At 49.4% G+C, this 22,518-nt stretch overlaps 1 long non-coding RNA gene across 3 annotated transcripts in view; it reads left to right on the plus strand.

Annotated features, from left to right (window-relative positions):
• The first annotated feature begins 723 nt into the window (after nt 1-723).
• The window catches only part of LOC148006183 (uncharacterized), a 30,285-nt gene continuing 8,490 nt past the window's right edge, over nt 724-22,518 (plus strand). The window contains exons 1-7 of one of the 3 annotated variants that reach the window (XR_015620545.1): nt 724-975; nt 1,706-1,968; nt 18,111-18,388; nt 18,766-18,884; nt 19,988-20,151; nt 20,630-20,740; nt 20,993-21,144. This is a non-coding gene — a long non-coding RNA (uncharacterized LOC148006183). Of the gene's footprint in view, nt 976-1,705; nt 1,969-18,110; nt 18,389-18,765; nt 18,885-19,987; nt 20,152-20,629; nt 20,741-20,992; nt 21,309-22,518 lie in introns of those variants that run through there. The other 2 variants (XR_015620547.1, XR_015620546.1) reach the window with 2 other exon arrangements.

Raw genomic sequence — 22,518 nt, forward strand, 5'->3', positions numbered from 1 at the left:
CATTAACTCCTCTGGGAAATGAACAAGAGTCAGCATGCTAAAACTAGCCAGGGCTGCACATGACAAGTGCTTTGGGAATATCCAGTGGTAGACTGAATGTCACTGGCAATTTCCTGTGATTTTTCAAATGTGAAATGCATCCCCCACCCCACCCAAGCTCATGTGTTTGAGTACCTGGTTTCCAGCTGGTAGAGGAGAGGTTGACTCTTCAGGAAGTAGAAGAAGTGGATTCCACCCTGCCCTGCCCTGGTTCTCTCTCTGCTTCCTGCCTTTTGTGATGTGAATAAGCATCTGTGCCACAGATGGATTGGCTCTGGCCGCCATGCCTTCCCTGCTCAAATGACCTGAAATCCCCTGATACCAGGAGCCCAGGTGAACATCCCTCTCTCAAATCGCTCCAGTCAGGAGTTTTGTCGCAACAAAGTAACTCATATACCACCTAAGAGTTAAAGGATTCACATCCAGAGATAGAATTCTGTACCTAAGTCTCAGGTGGGCCAATGCCCTTTCTGTCTTTCATTCTGCCTAGAACTGAGAACAATGCACAGCACACAGTAAGTGCTTAACACACACATTGGGATATGTGGGGGTGTTGGGGTGGGGCGTACATTCCCTGTAAAGAAGTTCGAAGCATCAGCAATGCCAAGAACCACGCCCACAACTACGCCCACAGACGTGCCCGTGACCACGCCCCACAGCCACGCTCTTCAGCTAGCCAGGCTCCTCCCCAGAGTGACTGGAACTGGAATATGGACAACCGACAATGTTCGCAAGGCTGGAATCGAGTTTTAACTGGACTAGTCGTGTGGGTTCCCTTCCTGGGTTGGCCTCGGGTGAGAGGGCAGGCAGTGTTGATGGTTCCCACGCTACTGTGAAGAGAAGATAACGTAATTGCTCACACTTAGTGGTGCATACCAGACAGCAAAGTGACCCTGCTTCACTTCGAGGACAATGCTGGGCCATTTTCCCCCACAGGTGAGGACCAACACCCTTCCTACAGTCAGGCTGGGAGCGGGAGGAAAGAGACAGTTATGTGTGCCCTCGTTCCTGGAAAGATAGCATCCCCTCTGTCCTTTAGGTGCTTAGTTTCTAAAGGAACCAACCAGTGGCTTTCTCTGAATCCAGAGCGGAGGGCAGGACAGCCTGCAGCGTCTTCCTTCCTTCACCTGGAGAGAGCAAATTAGTGTAATAGCAACGCCCCCGCCGAGTGGCACGTGGGGTGGGGATCAACTTTCCAGCTCTGTCAAACTGAAATTCAACACGGGCATGGTAGTTTACACTTTGCCAGCGATTACGAAATTCGGTAAATCAGTGCCCAAAGATGGCTGTCTGAACGCCGCTGGCCCTAAGTGAAAAGGTCGGGCTTCCTCTGCTCCCTCCTTCATTGTCCCCTGAGCTCCAACCAGGCTGATGGAAAACGCTCATTGCGCTGTTCTTTCTGGAAGTGCCATGGGCCTCCGTCCCGGTGGCAAACCGCTCTACGAACATTTCAAGGGTTCCCTGGCAGATGGCCTGGCAAAAGCTGGGAACGGTGCCCAGCACCAAGCCCTCTTGTGATTAATGCTGGGGCTTTTATTATGCAGCCGTAAAGTGATGTATTTTACATACTGTGTAAAGCATTGAGCCACCATAGACTAGATTGCTTTCCCCTTGCTTTTATTAATATCGTTGCTCTCTTTGCCTTTGGAAAATTTAAACCTCACAGATGATGACCCCATCCCTGAGGAAGTCAAGAGGCAGCAGGTGGCATGGGACGCCGCTTCTCTGGTTGACTTGCCTCCTCTTGGTTCTGAGCACGACTAGAGTTTGTACGGGTAGCTGATTTTCCAGTGTATGTGTGTGCGGTGGTGTGGAGGGCTCAGTGAGCTGGCTCAGCCTTACAAGGATACCTGCAGTTAGGACATCGGTGACCCCATCAACAGGTCTGGACCCAGTTCCAGGAGAATGTGATCCGGCATGATGTAGAGGGTAATGTCATGAACCAACTTGACTTTCTAGGGCTTTCTTGGCTCGGTGGGAAAGAATTTGAGGGTGGGTCACTATAATGAGCATGCCTAGTCTTCCCTCCCTCCCTCCTTCTGACCGGCATGGGCTCTACGCTCTTCTCCTCTGGTTTCCTGCACAGGCTCAGAGACATCCTGAGCTGTCAGGTCCTACCAGGTCTTTCTGTAGGTGCTTCCTATGGGTTCTGAGGTCACTTCCGGCTGCTCTCTCTTCTCTGCTGTCTCATATTTTCATCCCAGCCTGCCTTAGTCAGGGTTTCTATTCCTGCACAAAACACCATGACCAAGAAGCAATTTGGGGAGGAAAGGGTTTATTCAGCTCACACTTCCACATTGCTGTTCATCACCAAAGGAAGTCAGGGCTGGAACTCAAGCAGGTCAGGAAGCAGGAGCTGATGCAGAGGTCATGGAGGGATGTTACTTACTGGCTTGTTTCCCCTGGCTTGCTCAGCTTGTTTTCTTAGAGAACCCAGGACTACCAGTCCAGGGACGGCACCACCCACAATGGGTCCTACCCCCTTGATCACTAGTTGAGAAAATGCCTTACAGCTGGGTCTCATGGAGGCATTTCCTCAAGGGAGGCTCCTTTCTCTGTGATAACTCCAGCTTGTGTCAAGATGACACACAAAACCAGCCAGTTCACAGCCTCACCAGACTCCCATGGACAGGTGGCACACTTCATTCTGGCATTGTGAGGGGTTGGGGGTCACAGCGCTGTCTCCGAGGGACTCTAGTACAGTACCTGGGACACCCAGGGAGGCCAGGGACACCTGGAGAAGCCAGGGTAGATGGTCTCCTCCTAGGAGCAGGGTCCTTAATGAGTTTGACTCCAAGGGGCCTCCTACTGGTTCTGGTCAGCACCAGGAATGAACAGGGAGTGTGGCAGGTTCATGGCTGTTTTTCCCTAGCTGCCCTCCCTGATGTAATAGCAGCTGATAGTGAGGCTGTGATGGAGCACCTTGAGGAACGTGCTCCGAGATCCTCCTGAGAGTTACTGCCTGGTTTCACTGGTGCGACAACCTGGCTGACAATTGGACAGGCTGGTGTTGCCCAGCTGCAGAGAGAAATTCATCTTTATAGAGGAGTTAGGAGAGACTCTGCCTCAGAAATAGACCGTGGGTGGGGTGTCCGGCCCATTCTTGGAAAGCATCTCCTTGAGCTCTGGTAAGGAGCCCCTCCCCCAGCAGTCGGAAGGGGTTGTCTGCATTTTCTTCTCATTTTGGTGGCAGTCCAACAGGCTCCTGAAGGGCTTGGTTAGGGTCACAGATGTAGAATCTTGACTAGGGTGGCTGTCACTAGGTCCCACCTCCCCAGGCCTCCCCATGCCAGCCAGGGACTCTCTTCAGCCAAGTCAGATGGCAGAGGGGGAATCTTTCTGATAAGAGGGATCCCAGTAAATGGGACCCCAAGTAGTGACTTAGGAGGGGACAGTAGGGGACACTAGGGTGAGGTCTCTCCTGAGGCTCTGAGGTTCATCTGTGACACCAACCCTGGCTAAGTCTGCTCTTGAACACCAACGCCATTGTCACCTCAATGCCCAGTTCTGGCCCGGGCATGTTTGCTGAATGAATGTGTGAGGGCTTGGCTGGGTACCCACAGCAGGTCACTCTAAGTGCCTCTGAAGGCTGAACTACCTTAAGTTGCTGGCTGCCATGGTGACTCGTGTCTAGTTAATACTTGCTGTAAACTGGGGCCCACCACAGAGGTGTAGTGGAACCGGCATGGGACAGTTTTTGTTACTAAGATAGCCAAGGGATGTTTCAGGACTTGGCTGAGACACAAGGTCTAGACCTCAGTTCCAATTATGTCTCTAGCGATCTCTCCTGTGCCTGCCAGCTGCTGGGGTCCCTGGTGTCCTCGGCCTGACGGAGCAGTAAGCTCATTCTGGAGAGCCTGGGATGGCTATAATCTTACTGTCTCAGGCTGACTGGGCTCAGGAGTGACCAAGGTCTGAAACAATATTTTTAAAAAAAATTGTAAGAAAGCCAAGTTGATTAAAATTCATCCATTCATTCTTGGTTTGGTGGTTGTATTTTTCAGATTTTTTTTTGTCAATATGAGATAAACTAGAGTCATCAGAGAAGAGGGAATTGCAAATGAGTAAAAGCCCTCACTAGACTGACCTGTAGGCACAGCCATGAGGCATTCTCTTGGCTAATGATTGATGTTCGAGGGCCCAGCCCATGGTGGGCAGTGCCACCCCTGGGCAGGTGGTCCTTGTCTGTGTAAGAAAGCACACTGTTGGGGTTGAGCCAGTAAGCAGCGGTCCTCATGGCCTCTGCATCAGCTCCTGCCTTGGGTTCCACTGATGACGGCCTGTAAGCTCTAAACTAAATGAACCCTTCCCTCCCTGAGTTGCCTTTGGTCTTGGTGTTGGATCACAGCAGCAGAAACCTGAGGTGGACTGGAACTGAGCCCAGAGCCCATGAATGACAGAACGGCATTCTTCTACTGAGCTGTGTTCGTCAGCCCCTCTTTGGTAAACCTTTTATTTCAGGATGGGGTCTCACCAGGCTGGCCTTGAATTCACCATCCTCCCGCCTCAGCCTTCTGAGTAGCTGAGACGACAGGCCCTTGCCACCAGACCTGGCTTCTTAGCATACATTGGTTTTGGTTGTAAGTGTCAATGGAGTCAGCGTGCTGCTTCTGCCCTGTACAGAGAGAGCTCTGAATCCACCCCACCTTCTCATCTGTCACAGCATGGGCTTCACCCTTAAGACAGTGCGAGCTCTAAGCAGCTCTGTCTTATAGCCTGAGGCCTCAGCCCCTTCAGACCTCTCTCTGTGTCAGAGTTCACAGTTAAGAGCTCCATAGCCTTAATCTGTGTCCCTACCCAACCCCTGCTCCTCTATGCTCCTTGTCAGGGTAGGCTACTCCAGACACGAGATAAAGAACTCCCCACCCCCCAGAAGACACATAATGTTTTTCTTTGTTTTGAACGTTTCTCTTTCCTCTAACCCTCCCCACCCCATCTCTCTGCTTGGGACAGCATCTCCTTTTTCTTTGAAGTGTTCCCTTTAAAAATATCGTATTCATCCTTCGGAAATTTAATACGCGTACACCCCGTGCATTTTCAGATTCATCCGCCTCTCCCTCCATCCACCCGCCATACTACTACTCACTCCATCCCCGACACAGCTTCTTGTTTCTCCTTTCCCCTTGATTATCAACAGCTTGCTACATCCTGTCAGTTTGGGGATTCGAGGCTGTTCCTTGCTGGGGAGAAAACCAATCGGCCATATTCCCAAAAAGACAACCACTCATCTAAGGTGTTTTTTATGGCTCCACCTCCAGGTCTTAAAGGGAAACCTCTTTCCCTTTAAGACCCCCCGGCCATGTTGGTCTCCGATCTGCTGTACAGCCCTTTCTAACATTCCCTTACCTGACTGCCTCCATGATCAGTGTTAGCATTCTGTCTAAGCTCCACCCCACAGTTACCTGGCAATAGCCCTCCTCCCTCTTTTGCTCTTTTGCTCTTTTGCTCTCTTGCTCTCTTGCTCCTCTCTTGTTCTTGCTTTCCTGTCCCTACTCTCTCCCCATGCCCTATGTAGTGGCTATTCCTGGTTGTCAACTTGACTATATCTGGAATGAATTACATCCAGAATTGGAAAGCTCACCTTTGATCCTGATCTTGAGGTTGGGAGATCCAAGTTTCTGACCTGGATCTTGGTATGGAGATCTTGAGGCAATAGTGGCTATGATTCCCAGGAGCTTAAGGCAAGGAGATCTCTGAGTTCAAGGTCACCTGAGACAAAGCAAGTCCCAGACCCAGGCATGGTGGTACACACCTTTAATCTGGAACACACCTTCTGCTGGACATAAGGACATTGGAAGAAGGAAGAGTCTTTTTTGCCTGCCTGCCTGCCTGCCTCCCTCATGGACTGAGTCACCACTAGATCCTTGGACTTCCATTCACAGCTGCTGCAGATCATTTTTGGAGAGTTGAACTACAGACTGTAAGTCATCAACCAATTCTCTTACTAAATAGAGACTACCCATAAGTTCTGTGACTCTAGAAAACCATGACTAAGACAAATTGGTACCAGAAGTGGGGTTATTCCTGTGACAACTTGGCCATGAGGACTGTGGAAGGACTTTGGAACTTTGAGCTAGAAGAACTATTGGGATGATAAGAGTCTGTAGTAGCTTGGAAGATAATGTTGAGAACAGTGCAGAAGATGGAGGCCTGGCTTGTGAAATTTCAGAGGGAAGATTAAAGACTCTTATCAGGGCCATGATGTTTTGATTGTAAAGATTTTGTGATTTTTGGTTAGCTGGGGCTGAAGAATGAGCTGTGATTAACAAGATACCAGAACTACTAAAGTGAACCTTTAAGTTACTGGGACTATTGGTGCTGGTCAGCTGGAGCTAGGAAATTAGTGGTGATTAAGAAGAGACCAGCATCACTGAGGTGAAATCTTCTGGGAAGTGTTTCTGAGACCACAAAGAGGCTGTGTTCCAGAGATAGCCAAGGTTGTTCTTTGTGCTATGACTGGACTTGGTAATGTGTAAGAGTCACCTAGGTGGTAGTGGTTTTGAAGACATGAAGGGGTCATGAAGAGCAACTGAGACAAGGCACTGTGAGAGGCCATGGAAGGCCAATGGTGAAGGTGCACTCTTAGTTGCAACTGATGGCTCAGGACTGAAGGGGTCATGCAAAGGAGTTGAGGCCTGGTACCATGAAGAGAGCCTGTGAGAGGCTATTGGTGAAGCCCAGTTGCAATGGAAGACAGCAGCATTTTGGAGATGCCAGTACCATGAGATGACCACCAAGAGCAGTAGCAGCAGTGGAGAACAGGCATCTGGAGCCTAGAAGACAAGGTGTGGGCTACAAAGGGCAGAGGTGGAGGAATGACCTAAGCCCTTGGAAGAGCCTAGAAGATCATGGGTGCGTCCCAGACATTGGAGAGTTAGTTTGATTTTGCTTTTGATTGTGACTGCACCCTGATATTTTTCCCTCTTGAACTAAGAAGTCTTTTAGTGAAGTCCACAGTTAAGAGACTTTGAATTTTAAAAAGACTTTTTAATTTTAAAAGATATTGAACACTTTAAATGGATTGAACTTTTAATATGTAAAGACTGTGGGACTCTTAAAGTTATTTAGATCTTGGGGATGAATAAGAAAGTAAGGGTTGAGGTTTAATAGTGATGTGTTTGTGTGTCAAGTTGACAAGGGGTCAGTTGTACTGTCTGGTTTTGTGTGTCAACTTGACACAAGCTGGAGTTATCACAGAGAAAGGAGATTCCCTTGAGGAAATGCCTCCATGAGACCCAGCTGTAAGGCATTTTCTCAATTAATTAATTTCTCAATCAACTAATTTCCTAGCTCCAGCTGACCAGCACCAATAGTCCCAGTAACTTAAAGGTTCACTTTAGTAGTTCTGGTATCTTGTTAATCACAGCTCATTCTTCAGCCCCAGCTAACCAAAATCACAAAATCTTTACAATCAAAACATCATGGCCCTGATAAGAGTCTTTAATCTTCCCTCTGAAATTTCACAAGCCAGGCCTCCATCTTCTGCACTGTTCTCAACATTATCTTCCAAGCTACTACAGACTCTTATCATCCCAATAGTTCTTCTAGCTCAAAGTTCCAAAGTCCTTCCACAGTCCTCATGGCCAAGTTGTCACAGGAATAACCCCACTTCTGGTACCAATTTGTCTTAGTCATGGTTTTCTAGAGTCACAGAACTTATGGGTAGTCTCTATTTAGTAAGAGAATTGGTTGATGACTTACAGTCTGTAGTTCAACTCTCCAAAAATGATCTGCAGCAGCTGTGAATGGAAGTCCAAGGATCTAGTGGTGACTCAGTCCATGAGGGAGGCAGGCAGGCAGGCAGGCAAAAAAGACTCTTCCTTCTTCCAATGTCCTTATGTCCAGCAGAAGGTGTGTTCCAGATTAAAGGTGTGTACCACCATGCCTGGGTCTGGGACTTGCTTTGTCTCAGGTGACCTTGAACTCAGAGATCAAGGGGCGAGGACCTAGCCCTTTGTGGGTGGTGCCATCCCTGGGCTGGTGGTCTTGGGTTCTATAAGAAAGCAAGCTGAGCAGGCCAGGGGAAGCAAGCCAGTAAGTAACATCCCTCCATGGCCTCTCCATCAGCTCCTTCTTCCTGGCTTGCTTGAGTTCCAGTCCTGACTTCCTTTGGTGATGAACAGCAATGTGGAAGTGTAAGCTGAATAAACCCTTTCCTCCCCAACTTGCTTCTTGGTTATGATGTTTGTGTAGGAATAGAAACTCTGACTAAGACACCCTTCCCCTCTCTCTCCCTGTGTGCTCACATCGTTCTCTACTTTTCTCTTCCTCCTCTTCCTCCTCCTCTTCTTCCTCCTCCTCTTCCTCCTCCTCTTCCTCCTTCATCCTCTCTCTCTCTCTCTCTCTCTCTCTCTCTCTCTCTCTTTCTCTCCCTCCCTTTCTCTGCCCCTACTACCCTGGTAACCCCCCTCCATGTCCTGAATAAACTATTCTATACTATACATTTTGTGGCTGGTCCCTCAGGCGAAGGGATGCCTCAACATGGGCCTGTGGAGGCACCCCCTTCCCCACACCTCACCACACCTCCATAGAACATATCCCCCCTTTATCTTTTTATAAACACATCAGTCAGTACTCCCTCTCTGCTAGCACAGCTTCCCTAGGGGTAATTTCATTTCTGCTCTTCATGCTTTTCTTTCCAAATGGCCTTCTGCTCAGCACCCACCCACTGTCAGGGGACCTCTGAGAGGGACACAGGACTCCTGCTCCAGTGTCTCGCCTGCTTTTGGAACAGGGCTGGAAATCCTGAAGAAAAGCCCTAGAGCTACCGCAGGAGGCTTCCAGTTTGGGGGCATTAGGCTTCAACAGTCAGACCCAGCCTCCCTAGGAGGTTTCAGGGTCACCTTCTTTGGGGTATGTGGTGGTTTGTATATGCTTGGCCCAGGGAGGGGCAGGATTAGGAGGTGTGGCCTTGTTGGAGGAGGTGTGGCCTTGGAGTGGGTGTGGCCTTGTTGGAGAAGGTGTGTCACTGTGGGTGTGGGCTTTAAGACCCTCATCCTAGCTGCCTGGAAGCCAGTCTTCTAACGGCCTTCAGATGAAGATGTAGAACTCTCAGCTCCTCCTGCACCATAGCTGCCTGGATGCTGCCATGTTCCCGCCCTGATGATAATGGACTGAAACTCCGAACCTGTAAGCCAGCCCTAGTCAGATGTTGTCCTTATCAGAGTTGCCTTGGTCATGGTGTCTGTTCACAGTGGTGTGATTCCAACCTGAGAGCCACAAGGTCTTCACAGATCCTGCTCAGCTTTCTGGAAGATTCCCAAGGCTGAGCCTGGCTCCTAGGGTTCAAAGCAGGAGGCGTTTTGGCCACAGACTGGTCCTCGCTGTTGAGATGTCCTTGGGGGAATGTGCTTCCTTCAATCTTCCACCATTTAAGTCTTTCTGCTCTCGACTCTGACTGAGTATGACCTCTTACTGTGGGATCCTAGAGGTAACAAGTGGGGCTCAGGCCTCTCTGGTCCTGCCCTCCATCCACACCTGAAGGCTGAGTGCTCTCAGAGGTGTCAGGCCACACCTGTCCTAGTGCAGTGTGACTGGCTGCAAATGCACTATTCTATTGTAACACCCCACCCCCCGCCACTGAGTTTCTGGGAGGGGCAGATGCCCCATTACATGGTGGGCGTGGCTTCCTCACCTGACACCAGCATGTGGAGGTAGGTCACTATCCCTACAGCAGGTCCACATGGAGAAATGGCTCTTTGTGGATCCTACTAGACCACGAAGCTACTGCCTGCAGTGCACACACCCTTAGAGAGAACGATTTCATCACTTCCACTAAACCTGCTTCTGCCAACACCACGTTCCCCATGTACATCTGGAGGAGCTGAAGCAGGACAGCTAAGAAACAGGAGCTCCCCTCCCCCAGCTAAGTCAGTGTACTGGACCACCAAAACATGGGGCGGAAGAGGTCAGTGCTAAGGACCACTGTGACACACTGGGGAAACTGAGGCAGCTTTAACCACACTCTCCCTTTACCTGACATTCCTAAGAACTGCTTTGGTGTATGTGTGTGTGTGTGTGTGTGTGTGTGTGTGTGTGTGTGTGTGTGTATGTGTGTGTGTATGTATGTGTATGTGTGTATGTATGTATGTATGTGTATGTGTGTATGTATGTATGTGTATGTGTGTGTGTTTGTGCCCTCTAATCTTAGAAGTATTCCGTGCTCAGTACAAGAAAGCTGTAAACTGCAGAGGTAATGTATATAAAGGACCATAAAGATTAAAATCGGCTTCCCTTGATCCCATTTCAAAGGGTGGCTGGGATTTTCTGTTTATCTTCTGTGTTCTTTCCTGTATCTGAGAAACAAGGCATCGTAAAACTCCGGTGGCCAGGACTTCCTGTTTATCTGTGTGTTCCTCTCTGTATCTAGAAAATGAAGCAACGTAAAAAAAAAATGATATCATGTCCTTGGTTAAGATCTCGACTTTGTTTTAGCATGACATTACAGGATAAACGTTTCCCCGGGTGTGTGTACCTGCTCTTAAGAGCAACACTTTTAGTTTTTTTGTTCGTTTGTTCATTTTTTGTTGTTGTTTTTGTCGGTTTTTTTTAGACACAGTCTCGCCAAACAGACCAGACTAGCCTGGAATTTGTAGAGATGCACCTCGTCGTGGGATTAAAGGTCGGGGGAGGCATCAACATGCCCTGCTCCAAACATTTTTTTTATGCATAAGTGATGTGTTTCCTTTTTGTGGAGAGATCAGAAATGCACAACACCCATGACTTGAGCCCTTATGGGGGTGCTATTTAGAGTCTGGGGACAACTACATGAGGGTCCTAGGTCTTGTTCCACAGAACACAGTGTTGACAGAGACACATAGTCAATTGCAGGCAAAGCAGAAAGTTTATTGAGAAGGGTTATGCTTTGAGGAAAGACTTTAGGGAAGACTGTGGGAAAGTTTAGTGAGTGCAGGTGTGTTGGACCAGGGATGGGCCTTTCTTTACGCTATGCTTGGGCTCTGGGTCTCATCTGCTCAGCCTAGGATTTTCTGAGCATGCTCTGTGTACCCCCACGTCTCAGCCAAGGGTGAGAAGTGGGAAGAGGAGAGGGGGTTCGAGCCTTTCTCTTTGGCAGTATTTTTTTTCCCTGTATGCAAATTTTGTAATGTGACTAGAGGCCTTCCAGACCTCACTCTTCTGCCCCATTCTCTCTCAGTTGTCCTTGGTCCCGTTAGCTGCCAACAGCCATTTCCTGCTCAGTAACAAGGCCTCTAAGCATACATGGGGTGTCTATTGTATATCTGGGTCTAGAGAGAGGGTTGCAGGCAAGACCCCTCCACTTTGCCGTAGGCCTCTGCCTTGCCTCTCTGGAGGTCTGTCTCCAGGCCGCAAAGCTTCCTCTGGAAGATTCGAGCAGGTCTAGAAGATTTTGCCTGGGTGCAGAGAGCTGGCTCTCAAAGGGAGGTCTATGTGGGCTCCATGTGCTCAAGATCTTTAGTTTCCAGGAGAACAGGCTCATGGGGTAGAGTCAGAGGCTCCTGGGCTCAGCCCCAAGTCCCCTCTGTGGTCTGGGTGGGCTTGGGTGGGCCTGTGGCCCTGAAAGGCTTGGCCTTGATATTGTATGGGATACCACCAAGCTCCCTTCCCTGGATGCTCCAAGGAGTTTGTAATTCAGGACTTGCCTCAGTAATGGGGAGCTGCAGAGCCTTCCTTGGGGTCTCCTTGGACCTTGGCAATGAACACAGGGTGGTACAGACATATAGTCCTGTCTGCAGATCCATGCCAGCTGCTCCCCGCTCCACAGGTCCTCACTAACATCAGAACCCCTGTCTCCAGCAAGAGGTCTGCTGGTGGCCAGGGAGGGGCTGCAGCACACACCGAGTCCAGTTAGTCTAACAAAGGTCAAGGGGTTGTCCAACTTCTCTTAACACCTCAATATTTCTTTCCTTCCCCCTTTCAATCTGTTGCCTCGAGGCTGCAAGGTAGCTTGGCTGTCTTAGTTGGTGTTCCATTGCCTTGAACAGAGTCCACGATCATGGCTGTTCTTATAAAGGGAAGCGTTTGAGTCGGGGCTGGCTCCCAGTTTCAGAGGTTTGGTCCATCGCCATTATAGAGCAGAGTATGGTAGTATGTGGGAAGACATGGTGCTGGAGTGTTCTACATCGAGAGAGAGAGAGAGAGAGAGAGAGAGAGAGAGAGAGAGAGAGAGAGAGAGAGAGAGAGAGAGAGAGAGAGAGAGAGAGAATAGACCTGGCATTGACTTTCGAAACCTCACAGCCCACTGCAGTGAAACACCTCCTCCAACGAGGCCACACCTCCTCCAACAAGGCCACACCTCCTAATCCTTTCAAATAGCGCCCCCGCCTGGTGACTGAGCATTCAGATCTATGAGCTTGTGGCTCTTTTCTTACTCAAACCACCACAGAGTCACAACACCAAAGCACATATTCGTATCCATGAGTGCGCTTCCCCTTTGGGATCCATTATAAACAAGGCCTCAGTTCACGGGAGGCCTCAGGCTTTCTCACCAGTAGGGAGAGAGAAGGCTGGCGCTGGCGACCGGCTGGCCCGAGTGCCTACGTGCCTCCTCTCTCAAGGCTGGCTAAGCAGGGCCACTTCCCATTCTTGTTGTGAACATTTTAATGAGCCATGTTTGCGATCTTCTCCTGAGTTTATGACTAGTTCCTTCTCATAAATCCCTGCAGGTGGAGTTGCGAGGTCAAGAGTATTTGCTGTTTGAGGCTCCTTAGCTGTGACCAGTGTAATTCCAGCTACAGATTCATGGGTCCTCAGGTCCTTCCCAGACTCCTCCTAGCCCTGGTTAGCATGTTGTCTTCCAGACTTTTGCAGCATGTGTCACCCGTGGACAGCCCACAAAGTAGGCAGCGTCTTTCCCTCTGGAGCCAGCAGAGGCTCAGCCAGAACGCTCAGCGGTGTCAGATGCAATTGTCTGTCCACACAAGCGACTTGTTGAATTGTTTAGCAGTTTGCACGCTAGGGTGGCCCGAGGGTAAGACTTTTCACCTACCTCATTGAACAACTTGGCCTAATTAAACAAACCTGACAGTGACGGAGTGGGGGTTGGGTCCATCCAAGCTTTGGCTCAGTCCCAAGGTCACCTTCCGGACTTTGAGGGGGAAGGGGAGGGGGAGGGGGAGGGTCTAGACTCTGGTGCCACCAGGTTTCCATCTTTCTTGTTTCATGAGCACCTTCTCTTCTGGCTTGCAAGGCGGGAGGGGAGTTCTCTGCTGGTCGGGAGCTGGTCTACAGAGCAAGGAGGTGATGAGCTGTGTATTAGGAGGACTGTGATCGGCCTGCTGCTGCTGTTCCCTTCTGCAACCTACAGATTCTGGGGCCAGCCAGTACTCCAGGGTCTTGGGAAGAACCTCCGGAAGGGCCACTTTGGGTGGACCCTCCTTTCTTTATGTAGGACTCCCCCCACCCTGCCTCAGTTGTTTTGGGGAAACTTCCTGAATGCTGGTTCTCCAGCAAAGGGCATGGGTTGGAGTTTGGGTTTTCCCTCCTGCACACCAGCTAGACTCTCCAGATGGAATTCTACTGGAGGGATCTCTGCCACCAAAGTTGTGTCCAAAGAAGCACAGGGAAGGGGGAGAATTCAGTTAGCATCCAGGGCAGGGGGGCAGCTGAAGCCCTGGTACAGCTGTAGACCTGGGTCCAGTCCTGGGCTTTCCTTCTAGATATAGGCAGTTGCTGGGAAGGACGGCGTGTCTATTCCTGGATTCTTTGTTGTTGATTCCATTAGATGACATCCTAGAAACATCAACTGTCAACCTGACATGGCCTAAGACTGAGTAAGTTGTCTACTAGGCTGGTCTGTGGGCATATCCCTGAGGGATTGTCTTTCTTGTGGGCAGTAAAGTCCTCTGGGCAGAGATGGGTCAAAAACCCAGCTGAGTATGAGCCTGTGAGTGAGCCCCAAAGGCCATGCTCCCCCATGGCTCCCTCCCTGCCTTCCCTCCATGATGGACTGTGAGCTGGAGTCGTAAGCTCGAATAAATCCATCCCTCCCTGAGATGATTTTGGTTGGAGTGTTTTATTACAGCAACAGCACCATAGCAGAACAAAGCCAGAACAGGGAGAGAGGGAGAGAGAGACAGAGACAGAGACAGAGACACAGGGAGAGACAGACACAGAGAGACACAGACAGAGACAGAGACACACAGAGAGACAGACAGACACACACACAGAGACAGAGAGAGACAGACACACATACAGAGACAGAGAGAGAGACAGACACAGAGAGACACAGAGAAAGACAGAGAGACACAGAGAGAGACAGAGAGAGACACACAGAGAACAGACACACACACACACAGAGACAGACAGAGACACAGAGAGAGACAGACACAGAGAGACAGACAGAGACAGACAGGGAGAGACACACAGAGAGACAGAGACACACAGAGAGACAGACAGACACACACACAGAGACAGAGACAGACAGGGAGAGACACACAGAGAGACAGAGACACACAGAGAGACAGACAGACACACACACAGAGACAGAGACAGAGACAGAGACAGAGAGAGACAGACACAGACAGAGACAGACAGAGAGAGACACAGAGACAGAGACACACAGAGAGACAGACACACACACAGAGAGACAGAGACAGAGACACAGAGAGAGACAGACACAGAGAGACACAGAGAGAGACAGAGGGAGAGAGAGAGAGAGAGAGAAAGAGAGAGAGAGTCACTTTTGCCCCAGCAGTGAGATTTCTCACTTTTCTTGGAGACTGCTCCCTGCACAAGACAAGCCAGAAAGACCCAGAAATCCAAATCTGGAACAAGACTGGTACAATTTGGTAGTGTTTGTACACAGTCGGGAAGGTGACCCTCTCAGGGAGCCTGGGTGTGATTCCTACATATCTGGAAAGCACTCTTTACTGAGTAAGAAGGGAAAGACTGTGGGGACTCTCAGGGAGAAAACCGTTGGCCCATGAACCTTCCTGCAGGGGAGGAGACATCACTGTCAATTTCACATTGGGATCCAGAGAGCTCACTGATGTTCTGCTCTCAGCAACTTTCTCTCTGTGTGTGTGCACAGTTTCACGCCATTACAGTAAGGTGGTTCCACTCCCATTCTGGAAACCACAACCTTGTACTATCTTACTCTGTCTCTGTCTCTGTCTCTTTCTCTCAGCCTCTCTGTCTCTGTGTGTCTGTCTCTGTCTCTCTGTCCTTGTCTCTCTATCTCTCTCTGTGTCTGTTTCTTTGCCTTGCTGTCTCTGTCTCTCTGTCTCTGTGTGTGTGTCTGTCTCTCTGTCTGTCTCTGTCTCTGTCTCTCTCTCCGTCTCTCTCAGGGTCTCTTGGTGTGTCTGTCCATTTGTTGCGATGCTTCTTATTGGCAGGTCTCTGTCTGTCTAAGTTAATCAAAGAAACAACAGATGATATTCCATGCTAGAAGTCACCAGCGTGGGAGTCAGCGCTCATCTCCTGGGGGTGCAATGCCATCCAGCCCATCACCCAGTACAGGCAGCAAATCCTGAGTGAATGGATGTCATTGACGTGCGCACAGCCATACCCCAGTCCAGGACCTGAGAAATGCAAAACCTTCTCTTGCTCAGTGTAGCTGTGGATGGTGTGTGCAGGATGCCCACATTCTTAACCCTCCCGAGTCGTTTCTCCAGCCCCAAGACTCTAGTTTTATTTTATTGATGGTGTGTAGTCTGCTGTTGGTCAGATTATATTGTTTTTTTGTAGATTTTTCTTTCTTTCAGATGTTCTTCATTTTCTCTTCTTCCAGCCTGGCAGCCCTGTGAAGTGATTTTCATTACCTGTGCGCACACACCATGGTTTTTAGTCTTGTTGCAGACTGTATGATCTCAATTGCCAAGCTGCAGCCTATGGAATACTTACATACCATATGAGCAGGGGGTGTGAGACGTGTGTACATGCGCATGAGTGTGCATGTGTATGTGCATGCTTGGGTATGCATTCATGTGTTTGTGTGCATGTATGTGTGTGCATGTTCACGCATGTACTCATGTGTGCACCTGTGTGTATGCATGTGCGCATGTGTATGCATGTGTGTATGTATGCACATGCTTGTGTGTGTACTCGTGTGCATATGCAGGTGTGTGAACTCATGTGTGTGAATGCGTGTGTGTGTGTGTGCAGACATCTGTGTGTGAGTGTGTGTGCATTCATGTGTGTAACACTCACTGTTTATGACTGCCAGTGCGTGGAGGTTATAGGACTTGCAGGAGTCAATTCTCTCTTCCAACCATGAGAATTCCAGGCATTTGAGCCATGAATTAGGCCCGTGGAAAATGCCTTTGCCTGCTTAGCAATCTCTCTGGCCCTGTTCAATTCTTAAAAATCTTTTTCCTGGCTCGGGGAGATGACTCGGTGGTTAAGAGCACTGTCTGCTTTTGCAGAGGACTGGGATTCAAGCCCCAGCACCCACAGGACAGCTCATAAACACCCAGCTGTGGGGGATCCGCCGCCCCCTGCTGGCCTCTGGGGGCACTGCATGCGTAGTTTACCTGCGAACACTGTCTTCCTACTTAAAGGAATTTCTGCTGGTTTTCAGCCAGTCCCGTCTCAGATATGAAGCAGTACAGTAAATGCGTTCTGAAGTTCCTTGGCTTTCTGCTTTCTTTTTCTTCCATAGTCTCTGTCTCTTTTTTTGGCTTATCAACTTATGGCCACCATAGGTGTGTTTAACCATCTGCTTTCTTTCCGCTGCTGTGCTGTCCTCCTCCCTGAGGACCGACTTGTCCTTCTTGTCACCTCAGCCAGCCCAGAGACCAGATGGAGGGAGATGCTCTAAGCCTGGTCAGGAATAGCACCGGTGTGGGGGCGGGTGAGTGTTCGTGAACTGTGAGTTGTGAGGGAGGTCGAGGCAAGGGGAGTTTCTCAAAAGTTAAAAAGGCTCTGCATGTAATGTTTTGATGTCGTAATCCTTATCCACAAAGGTTAATAACACGGAGGATCTCTGAAGTGCAGATGTCTGTGCAGTGCTTTGCTGTGAGGCAGTGTTGGCGTCTGTGTAAGCCTCGGCCCTGGAGGAGTCCACGTGATCCTTCTGTGTGATTCTCTTCTCCAGATTTCCCAGCTTTATTTGTTAGAACTTGACACAAGCGACTCCATTTCGGTTCTGATAGCTTTCACATCCACTTACCCCCAGAGAACGGCCCGGATTTTTGTCCGTTTGGTTCCTGTTTAGCACCCAGCAGGACCCCGGCATCCCGCGCTCAGCAGGTGTTCAGTAATGGTTTGTGGGGATTTGATTGAGTTGCAACAGTGCTTTCCAGAAAGAGCCAACCAATTGACGTTTTTTATTTTTTATTTTATTTTTTTGCAGTACACACGCATTGTTTTTAATGACCGTATTTTCATCTTCAAAATTTTAATAGATCGCTTCGTATCTGCTACACCCACGCTCATTTTTATTTATGTAACATTTCAGTGTTCACATCTCAGTCCTGATGTTAGGAAGGAAGTAGCTGAGGCGTTGCTCTTTCGTTTCCCGGACAGCTTGGTACCACATCTTTTTCCGTGGGCTGCCATGGTCCGCACCGAGAGGATGCAGTCACCTGTGTGTCATGGTCCACACTGAGAGGATGCACGATACCTGTGTAACTTTAATTTTCTCAAACTCTATTTTTTGATGGTTCTTAAATGCTTTTACCTCCCTTTTAGCTCACCACCCACCAGAGGTAGTGGCAAAGAAAGGATATGGGGGAAGTGGAGCTGTTGAGAAAGGTTCTTTAGAGCAACTCCCGTCTGTGTTGTCTGGAAACCAGCAGTTCAGGTCACAGGTCAGCAATGGCAGCTCGATCCACTCTCAAACACTTCACAGATACACCAGCAGTCCAGTTTGGTAGAGTTGGGAGAGCAAACAAATCAGCGGTGGTGGCACGACCTAGTAGAGACAGCCAGGCCTCAGTCTTGGCCCAAGTCAGCAGAAGGGACCAGGAGGGGCTCCAGGAAAAGTTCTTGGCTGTGTCTGTCTGAGGGAAGCGAAGACCAGAGAAGCCTCGAGACCCACGAGCAGTGCACACCTATCTGTATCAGCAAACCTAACTCAGCTTCTGTCACTGCCTGTTGAGTCCCGTTTATACCCTCCAAACATCACGTGTCTTCCGTGGGTCTTGCCTCAGCACGTGAGCCTGTCTCAGCCGACATCACTCAGCCCGCGTCCACAGAAGCGACGAGAAACTACAGCACACCACCAGAAGCTTTTTGGTGTGTTTCCCTCTATGGAGTCCCAAAACCGCAGCTCAACTACCCAGTGTAAGGCGGACCAGTACATTCCTGGCTGGACTGGAGTTGTGTGGCTCCAGGATTCCGATTCACCCCCTCCTGGTCTCGTGCGCAGCTGCCTCTGAGGGAGGAAGAGGCAGAACCCGGAACCACGGGTGCCCACCTGTGTGTCAAGGTCAGTGGCTGAGGTCAGGTGCCCTCCTCAATCCACCTTAACGTTTGAGACAAGGTCTCTCATTGGGCCGAGTGCTCTCCTATTCAGCGAGCCTGGCTGAGCAGCGAACCCTGGCGGTCCTCCTGTCTCTGCCTCCTCCCCACTCAGATTACATGTGCAACACGTGCACACCTGGCTTTTGATCCAAGCTCGGCTCCTCATGTTTGCACAGCAAGCATTTTACAGATGGTTAACATCTTCCCAGTTGAAGCAGAGACATTTTTAAAAACTTTTTCTTTTATTGAAAATAGTTTTTTTTAACACAATATGTTTTGATTATGGTTTTCCCTCCCTCTATTCCTCTGAGTTCCTTGTGTACCCCCTCTTCCCCCATCCAGATTCAGCTGGTTTCTGTCTCTAGTTGGAAAACAAACAAGTATCTAAGAGGATACTGTATGATACAACAAACAAGTCGGAATAGGACCAAACAGGCAGAAGAAGAAGAACCCAAGAAAAGGTACAAGAAACAGCTAAAGGTGCAGATACACAGTAGCTTGTGCATCTAGAAATGTTATAAAAGCACAAAACCAGAAACTAAAAATATACACAAAACCCATAGGGCTAAAAACTAATTAAAAGTAAAAAAAAAAAATTAATGGTTCTGACATACGAGACAAGAACCTCCAAAGACGCCCTTACAACCAGTGTCTGAGCAGATCCATTTAAATCAAATTATCTGACTGAACTGCGAGCCTCTCAGTTTTGGATCCGTTTCTCATGCTCCGCTGAGGACTCTGGGAAACAGGAGCTGTGACGTCACCGTCTCTGTCTTTGTAATCCTTCCCGAGGCTCCTCCCCGCCACAGGCAGTGTGGAGGTGGTAGCTCCTAGCAGAGCTAGTTCTAAGTTCAAATGCACGCTCAGCTATTTCTTTCTGAGTGACCTGAAAGCAAATCTCGTGGGTGCCCCTGTCTTCAGTTCGGTTACCCGGAGTGGATGTAATCGTCACGTTGCAGGCTGTGTGAGGCTGAAGCCTTAGGGGTGACCCCTGTTTCTGGCTGCCTTCTGGGCTCCAGATGGCCCAGTGTTGTGAGTGTCGCTGAGCCCTCAGGACTCTGACTGACTGGTTGGAGAGGGACAGCGCACCAAACGAGACTGCTTCTTTTAATTAAGAGACATGTGTTAAAAGGGTTATTAGAGGAGGAAGTCGGCCGAACTGCGGCTCCATCAGTGTCATAGTCAGAGATTAATGTGAACTCCGGTTGGGGGTGGTGTGAACACATGGGGACCAAGTCCCAGACTGTGGCCTTGGTGGGAAGCCGGAAGCCAGTAATGAGAGCCAGTGGGGTGAGAGGGCTGATGCAGGCAACACAGAGATGCAGACCTGGGCTTTTTCTGCCTGTGTAAGCCGAGGTCTGTCCCTGTGACTATAACACCCCCAGGTAGTCTCTCACCGTGCCATCTTTTTTAATGAAAATGAAGTGCTCGACAGTACTAAATAGAAGCTTTGCTGACATATTTAACTGTCGCACTGGGAGCTGAAAACCACTTTTAAAAGCAAGCGAAACCTGAAGGAATCGAACAGACTCCTTTTTAACGACTGGGCCCCATTAACTTGAAGGAAAGACACCATTTCCAAGTCGCGTCGCCTCTGCTTCCTCGCTTTATGGGATCTCAGAGGGATGGCATGTATCGGAGATTTCAGTCGGTTTTTTAACCCAGGCTTCCACTTGACACTTCTCCTGGGGATTCTGCTGAGCTGACTTGGAGCATCGATTCTGTGAGGTGAGTGCCAGAGACAAACGCAACTGCAGCCCAGGGGCACGCTCTGTCTGTGGCCACGCCCTTCTGTGGTCCCGCCCAGCCTGGGGCCCCACCCTGCTTGGGGCCACGCCCTGCCTGGCCACCCTTGAATCTGGATTCCCCACCCCTACCCTAGGCTAAATCCCACAGAGGGAGGCAGGCTGGTGAAGAAGAGCTTGTGGTTAACTGCTCAATGTAGAAGGAGTCAGGAGCCGGGCAAGCTCTTTGCACACCAACAATACTGGTAATAGCGAGGGATTTTGTCAGCTTAATAAAATGGGTCTTCTCAGCTTTGACAGGATTGATTAATCCACTAAAGGAAAACTTCTGGAAGGAATCTTCAATCGAAAGTCTTTACTATCCTAGAATATTTTCCTAAAATAAGCCCAAATTAATGGGGTTTATTGTATTCAAATCCAGAAATTTAAATCACTACGCTGTTCTCTTTTTCTTCCTTAAGTCTCTCAAATGAAAAAGGCTTTAAGGAAAGGGAATGGAAGAAAGAAAGAAAGAAAGAAAGAAAGAAAGAAAGAAAGAAAGAAAGAAAGAAAGATTTCTTGAGAAGTTACTGGTGAGTGCTGTAAGCTCAGATTGTTCTGGAATGAGTCCTGCTGCTGTGAGGGCTTCTGAGCAGGGTTAGGGGCTGGGCTGTTAAGTCTTCCTCCTTGCTGAAGTCACAACTCCAGACCCTCCATGAGGGGACTATTTGGAAAAAGGAAGGGGATATTCATTGCTTTGCTGTTGATGTGATAAAACCACCATGACTGTATTAGCCAGGGCTCTTTAAAGTAATAGCATTTACAGAATGAGTCTCTTTCTACAGAAAGGGGTTTGTTGGAATGAGTTACAGACCGCAGCTCAGGAAATCCAACAATGGCTGGCTGTGAATGGAAGGTCCAAGCATCCAGAAGTTGCTCAGTCTCTGAGGCTGTTCTCACTCAGATGGTCTTCAGTAGACACTGGAATCCTGAAGAAGTAGGTTCTAATGCCAGGGAAGGGATGGGTGTGCTGCCAAGGTGAGGGCAAGAGGGCAGAGAGCAAAGCTTCCTTCTTCTATGTCTTTTTATATGGCCCAGGCTAAAGGTGTGTTTGTCCCACCTCAAGATGTAGATTAAAACTGTGCGTCCTCTTGTCTGTAAGGTCCTGACTAGAAGTGGATTCAACTGCTTCAAACCAAGCCAAAGGAAAAAATCTTTCACAGGGGTGCCCTCCATGTCTGGATTGTAGTTCATTCCAGAGGTAGTCAAGCTGACAACCACGGTTAGCCATCAGGATCACCAAGGCAGCCTATAGAAGAAAGCTTCATTTGGGGTCATTGTTAAGTGAGTCATATACTCGGAAGGTGGGGGCTGTCCTCAGCTTTAGCCATTGGAGGGAGGGGAACATGGGAAATCTCAACAGGAGGTTCCTGGATTCAGAGGGAGCTAGTGCACCCCAAGTCTAACAGGTGAGAAACAGGCCACCTCCTGATTTCTGCTTTCGCAATCTGCCTGTCTGGGGCTGTGGGGCTGTGACTGAGGGCTCCACTGGAGCTGGTCACACAGTGGGCACAGGGTACAGGGCATAGAGATAAATCAGCTAAAGTGATTATCTCGCAAATGCTAGAGTCATGGTGGAGGGACTTCGGTCTTTCCAAAGCCCCTGTTCGGAAAGGCCAATGAACAGAAGAAGGCACCATATCGGTGATTTTCTCTGAGCTGTGGTCTCTGGACATTTTGCCTTCCAGGTTTGGAGGATGTGTAGACTTGGAAATACGTTAGAAATACGTTGGGAGCTGGTTTACAGAGGGGGCAGTGGGATATACTGTTAAACAGGCCTAGCGGGGCACACCTAAAGGGCCCCAGCCAGAAGGTCTTGATTCTGGCTCCCCAACGTGGTTCATCCCGCAGAGATGCTCCCAAGAGTCCCTCTATGCCCCAGTGTCTCTCTTGGAAAGGTTCCTCCCTGCTTGACCTCAGAGAGATGGTCTATCACCTGACGGTGGGTCTTATGCTCTGCAGACTCTGCATGACTTAGGCTACTCAAGCACCCTGAGACCCTCAACCCAGGGAGACCGTGCTGAGCCTTGCTCACGTGAGGCCAGTGCAGAACATCCATGTAGCCTCTTCCCGGATGTGTACCCTTCCTTGGTACAGCAGGTTCCTGTGGCCAGGCAGCTGGATGCATCTCCAAGAGGGGAGGCGTGGCCTCTTCCACCACGTTGGCATGCATGGCATACGTGGCCTCTCTTCGAATCCACCTTTGCTAAGCTCTTTTGCGTCTTCCTGTCACTTTCCAACAACCACACTGGGCAGGGTCCCAATCTGGAGCCTTATAAGTCAGCTGGATGGAAGGCTATTAGTTCTGTAC

This window comes from Rattus norvegicus, chromosome 5, assembly GCF_021556685.1.
Source record: "Rattus norvegicus strain SHRSP/BbbUtx chromosome 5, alternate assembly SHRSP_T2T, whole genome shotgun sequence".
Taxonomy (NCBI): Eukaryota; Metazoa; Chordata; class Mammalia; order Rodentia; family Muridae; genus Rattus; species Rattus norvegicus.